This window comes from Bos taurus, chromosome 14 (assembly GCF_002263795.3).
Source record: "Bos taurus isolate L1 Dominette 01449 registration number 42190680 breed Hereford chromosome 14, ARS-UCD2.0, whole genome shotgun sequence".
Lineage (NCBI taxonomy): Eukaryota > Metazoa > Chordata > Mammalia > Artiodactyla > Bovidae > Bos > Bos taurus.
Window position 1 is genome coordinate 62,898,739 of NC_037341.1, and position 6,703 is coordinate 62,905,441.

A 6,703-nucleotide genomic window follows, 5' to 3' on the forward strand; every position below is an offset into this window, starting at 1 on the left:
GGGCCCACACATATGACCCCGTTTTACCTTAACTGCCTTTTTAGAAGCCCTGTCTCCAAATACAGTCACATTCAGAGGTAAGGCCATACCTTGGAGTTATTGGAGGTTTAGTTCCAGAGCACCTCAATGAAGTGAATATTGAAATAATGCAAGTCACATGAATTCTTTGGTTTCCCAGTACATACAAAAGCTCCGTTTACACTATATTGTAATCTATTAATCGTGCAATGGCATTATGTCTACGAAAACAATGTGCATACTTTTAAGTAAAAAATACTTCATTGAAATCATCCCCTGCACAACAGCATAGGACTAAATAATGGGTTGTCTTGTCTTTTCTTTTTTTTCCTTCCAACATATCTATCCTTTTCCCAGATTAAGATGTACTCCAGAAAAAATAGTTTCGTTTTTATGTTGAAATAAGATGTTTTGTACCTTTTATTTTCATGTGCTGCTGCTGCTGCTAAGTCACTTCAGTCGTGTCCAACTCTGTGCGACGCCATAGATGGCAGCCCACCAGGCTCCCCGTCCCTGGGATTCTCCAGGCAAGAACACTGGAGTGGGTTGCCATTTCCTTCTCCAATGCATGAAAGTGAAAAGTGAAAGGGAAGTCACTCAGTCGTGTCTGACTGTTCGAGACCCCATGGACTGCAGCCTACCAGGCTCCTCCGTCCATGGGATTTTCCAGGCAAGAGTACTGGAGTGGGGTGCCATTGCCTTTTCCGTTTATTTTCATGTAGGATACCACAGTTTATTGCTTAAAAAAATACTTTATTATTAAAATGTTAGCCATCATCTGCACCTTCATTAAGTAATCTTTTTGTTGGTAGAGAATCTTGCCTAGGTATTGATGGCTGCTGACTAATCAGAGTGGTGGTTGCTGAAGGTTTGGGTGGCTATGATGACTTAAAATAAGACAACAGTGACATTTGCTGCATCAGTTGACTCTTCCTTTCACAAAGAAATTGCTTGGTAGCATGCAGTACTGTTTAATAGCAAGAACTTCCTTTAAAACTGGAGTCAATCCTCTCAAGTCCTGCTATTGCTTTACCAGTTTTTGTCATATTTTAAACCCTTGTCATTTCAACAATCTTCATAGCATCTTCACCAGGGGTAGATTCCATCTCAAGAAATCACTTTCTTTGCTCAACCATAAGAAGCAACTCGGCATTCATCAAAGTTTTATCATGAGATTGTAGCAACTCAGTCACATCTTCAGGTTCTACTTCTGTTTCTGATTCTCTTGCTATTTCCACCACATCTGCGGTTATTTCCTTCACTGAAATCTTTTTTTTTTTTAATTTGTTTTGATCAGAGAATAATTGCTTTACAATGTTGTGTTGGTTTCTGCCATATAACAACATGAATCAGCTATAAATGGCAACCCCCTCCAGTGTTCTTGCCTGGAGAATCCCAGGGACAGAGGAGCCTGGTAGGCTGCCGTCTATGGGGTCGCACAGAATCGGACATGACTGAGCGACTTAGCATAGCATACATATATCCCCTCCCTCTTGAACCTCCCTCCCACCCATCCCCATCCCACCCCTCTAGGTTGTCACAGAGCACCAGGCTGAGCTCCCTGTGTTTTATAGCAGCTTCCCACTAGCTGTCTGTTTTACATGTGGTAATGTATGTTTCAATGCTGTTGTCTCAACTCGTCCCACCCTCTCCCTCCCTCACTGCATACACAAGTCTGTTCTCTGTGTCTGCGTCTCCATTGCTGCCCTCCAAATAGGCCCATCAGTACCATTGTTCTAGATTCCATACATATGCATTAATATGTGATATTTATTTTTCTGACTTCACTCTATAACAGGCTCTAGGTTCATCCATCTCAGTTCAACTGGCTGAAATGTATTCCTTTTTATGGCTGAGTAATATTGTATTATATATATGTACCACAACTTCTTTATCCATTCAACTGTTAATGAGCATCTAAGTTACTTCCCTGTACTGGCCATGCTGCAATGAATGTTGGGGTACATGTGTGTTTTTGAATAATGGTTTTTCTCAGGGTATATGCTCAGTAGTAGGAGTGCTGGGTCATATGGTAGTTTTATTCCTGGTTTTTTAAGGATTCTCCATACTGTTCTTCACAGTGGCTACATCAATTTACATTCCCACCAACAGTGTAAGAGGGTTCCATTTTCTCCACATCCTCTCCAGCATTTATTGTTTGTAGATTTTTTGATGATGGCCATTCTGACCATGTGAGGTGGTTATACCTCATTGTAGTTTTGACTTGCATTTCTCTAATAATGAGTGATGTTGAGCATCTGTATGTCTTCTTTAGAGAAATGTCTGTTTAGGTCTTCTGCCCATTTTTGGACTGAGGACTGTTTGTTTTTCTGATACTGAGCTGCGTGAGCCTCTTGTATATTTCTGAGATTAATCCTTTGTCAGTTGCTTCATTTGCAATTATTTTCTTCCATTCTGAGGGTTGTCTTTTCATTTTGTTTATAGTTTCCTTTGCTGTGCAGAGGCTTTTAAGTTTAATTAAGTCCCATTTGTTTAGTTTTGTTTTTATTTCCATTACTCTAGGAGGTAGGTCAAAGAAGATCTTGCTGTGATTTATGTCAAAGAGCCTTCTCTGAAATCTTGAACGCCTCAAAGTCATTCATGAGGCTTGGAACCAAACTTTACCCAACTCCTGTTTTTGTTTTTTTAATTAATTAATTTTGTTTTTTGACTGCCCTGGGTCTTTGTTGCTGCTCACAGGCTTTTGTCTGGTTGTGGTGGGCAGGGCATGCTCTTCCCTGTGGTATGCAGGCTTCTCACGGTGGCTTCTCCTGTTGCAGAGCACAGCCTCCAGGTGTGTGGGCTTCTGTAGTCATGGCACACAGGGTTAGTTGCTCCACAGCATGTGGGATCTTCCCTTCCCTGCATTGGCAGGCGGATTCTTAACCACTGGGTCATCAGAGAAGTCCTTCCTAACTCCTGTTAATATTGATATTTTGACCTTTTTTCCATGAGTCACCTCATCTTAATGTTTTTAATGACCGTTTTTAATGGCATCTAGAATGACGAATCCTTTCCTGAAGGTTTTTCATTTACTTTGTCCAGATTCATGAAAAGAATCATTGTCTATGGCAGCTTTAGTCTTACATGTTGTATTGCTTAATTAGTAAGACTTGAAGGTTGAAATGACTCCTTGATCCACGGGCTGCAAAATGGATATTGTCCTAGGAGGCATGAAACATTCATCTCTTTGTACACCTCCATCAGAGCTCTTAGGTAACCAGGTGCATTTTCAGTGAGCATCAGTATTTTGAAATTAATCTCTTTTTTTCTGAGCAATAGGTCTCAACAGTGGCTTGTGCTGCTGCTGCTAAGTCACTTCAGTCATGTCCGACTCTGTGTGACCCCATAGACGGCAGCCCACCGGGCTCCCCTGTCCATGGGATTTCTAGGCAAGAGTACTGGAGTGGGTTGCCATTGCCTTCTCTGCAACAGTGGCTTAGAACATTCAATTAGCCATGTTGTAAACACGTATGCAATCATACAGGCTCTTTGTTCCATTTATTGAACACAATCAAAGTAGATTTAGGATAGTTCTTAAGGGCCTGAGGATTTTCAGAGTGGTTGATGAGCATTGACTTCAACACCAAGTCACCAGATGTATAAACCTCTTTTATGAGAGTTTGCCTGTCCTTTGAAGCTTTGAAGCCAGTTGTTGACTTCTCTCTAGCTGTGAAAGTTCTAGATGGCATCTTCTTCCAATATAAGAGTTTTTCATCTACATTGAAAGTTTGATGTTTAGTGTAGCCATCTTTGTTAATTATCTTAGCTAGATCTTCTGTATAACTTGCTGCAGCTTCTACATCAGCACTTGTTGCTTCATCTTGCACATTTATGTAACAGAGACAGCTTCTTTCCTTAAAGCTCACGAAACAGCTCTGCTAGCTTCAGACTTTTCTTCTACAGCTTCCCCACCTCCATCAGCCTTCACAGAATTGAAGAGAATTAGAGCCTTGCTCTGGATGAGGCTTTGGCTTAAGACAATGTGGTGGCTGGTTTGATCTATCTAGACCACTAAACTTGCTTCATATCAGCAATAAGTTTTTCATTTTCTTATCATTTCTGTGTTCACTGGAGTAGCACTTTTAATTTCCTTCAGGAACTTTTTTTTTGCATTTACAACTTAGCTCATTATTTGGCACAAGAGGCCTAGCTTTTGGCTTGACTCAGCTTTCTATATGCCTTTCTCACTGAACTTAATAATTTTCAGCTTTAATTTAAAATGAGACACATGTGATCTGTCCTTTCATTTGGACACTTAGAGGCCACTGTAGGGTTATTAAATGGCCTGATAACAATATTGTTGGGTCTCAAGGAATAGGGGGGCCTGAGAGGGATGGGGGAATGGCCCATCAATGGAGACATTAGAACACACACAACATTTATCAGTTAAGTTGGCCGTCTTATATGGGCACAGTTCATGGTGCCACCATAACAATTACAGTAGTAGCATTGAAGGTCACTTATTGGGCTTCCCTGGCAATTCAGTGGTAAAGAATCCACTTGCCAATGCAGGAAGCATGGATTCAATCCTGGTCTGGGAAGATCCCACATGCCATGGAGCAATCAAGCCCAAGCACCCAACTATTGAACCTGTGCCCCAGAGCCCGGGAAGTGCAACTACTGAGCCCATACCACAGCCACTGAAGCCCATGTGCCTAGAGCCCGTGCTCTGCAATAAGAGAAGCCACTGCTGTGAGAAGCCCATGCACTGCAAGGAAGAGTAGCCTTGGCTCACTGCAACTATCACCAAAGACCCAGCACAGCCAAGTAAATAAATAAAAGTTTTAAAAGAGCACATCGCATATCACTGTAACAAATATAAAAATAATTTAAAAGTTTGAAATATTGCAAAAATCGTGAAAATGTGACACAGAGACACAAAGTGGTCAAATGCCATTGGAAAAATGGTGCTAACAGACTTGCTTGATGCAGGGTTGCCACAAACCCTTGGTTTGTTAAAAAAAAAAAAACAACAACAAAACAATGCACATAAAGCACAATAAAGTGAAGTGCAATAAAATGGAGTGTGCCACTGCAGGGTTAGGACCTCAGCCTGTGAATTTAGGTGGGGGGCACAGTTCAGCCCATAACACCATCCCTCCTCATTCCGGCAGGAGACAGAAGTGTATTCTAGACAAACTGAACCAGGAAGACTGCAGACTTGGGTGTACTGAGGGAATCATCAGGACTGAGGCAACGGACCTATAACAGGGAGAGTTTGTGAAGGCCATATGCTAATCAGTGAGATACCATCTCCTGGTTTCCTCCACCCAGCCCAGTGAGCCAGGAACCAAGCTTATCCCACCAGCAGCCACGCCTCCCCTCAAAGCAGGAGATCAGAAGATCTTTCTTTGGATTAATTGTAAGGTCTTAGAGAAAAGATCTGCAGATACTGATGTGGGTGTTTCCCAATCAGGAAGAAAGAGAGAGTGGGGGGAGAAAGAAGAAAGAGAAGAAAGAAAAAGGAGGGCGAAAGGAAGGAAGGAAGAAATGAAAGAAAGCAAGGAAGAAAGAAAAAAGAGGGCTATTCTCTAATACATCTCCTTTCAACAAAGTCCATCAGTCAACACGTCCTACCTTCATACAGAGAGTTTCTAAGGAGCTCTTTCTGCCACACTCTTGAATATAGATAAGAGGTTAGGGGTCAGACATTTGAGAAAAGCCTCCAAAATGAAGACTTGACCAACATGTAACTAAAAGAGTGATTTTAAGAAAAACAGATGGTACAAAGATGGAATAAAGATTATATAATTAAAATATGAGAAAACATTGCCTCCATGAAATAAGAACAGCTACTATTTATTTTTAAAAAATTTTTAATGGAATGCTTCATGAATTTGCTTGTCATCCTTGCACACTTACCATGCTCATCTTCTCTATATTGTTCCAATTTTAGTATATGTGCTGCCGAAGTGAGCACCAGCATACTATTTAAAAGCAATGAAACAACCATCAGAGAGTCAAAAAGGGCTCATAGACATTAAAATATCAATATGAAAGCCTAAAAAGAGGCTAAAAAGAAAGCATAAAAAGAGCCTTCCACGGTATATTTGAAGTTAGAATCTAGGAAATCTCCCATACAGTAGGAAAAAAACAACAAAATAGAGAGTAAAAGAGAAAAAAAATTAACAATTGTAAGATCAGGCAGGTAGATCTCATACATGACTAAGAGGTATTGCAGAAAAAGAGAATGGAAAAATGTTGGGAAGAAAATTATCAGAGAAAAGATAAAATATGATTTTTAAATAGCTCAAGTATTTTAAGTCTTCTAATTGGCATGACCCACACAGTGGTCAGCACAGTGGGTTCTAAATGAAGTAAATTGAAGCAATTCTCATAAAATGTCTGGGCTGATCTTTCTAGCCCAGAGAAATGAAAATAAAATGAAGCAAGCAAAGAGCAAACTGCTCAGGCACAAAGGATCAAGAATAAGAAAAAAAGAAAGAAAGGGGAAGAAATAGGAGTCCCTGGTGGACTAGTGGTTAGGATTTCTGGCTTTCGCGGCCTGCTGTGGCCCTAGTCGATAAACTAGATCCCACAAGCTGTGGGGCATGGTCAAAAAAAAAAGAAGAATCAGAATATATTATCTCATTCAACAATACTGCCAGCTTCAAGATATTAGGGGGGACAAAAACCTTTAAATGCTAAATTATATGCCTAGACAAGTTATCAGTGAAGTATG

General features: G+C 40.6%; 1 non-coding gene across 1 annotated transcript; it reads right to left on the bottom strand.

Moving 5' to 3' along the window:
* Window positions 1-5,829: 5,829 nt before the first annotated feature.
* Window positions 5,830-5,941, bottom strand: LOC112449655 (U6 spliceosomal RNA). The gene has a single exon (XR_003038253.1). It is a non-coding gene; the product is annotated as a U6 spliceosomal RNA (small nuclear RNA).
* Window positions 5,942-6,703: the final 762 nt, after the last annotated feature.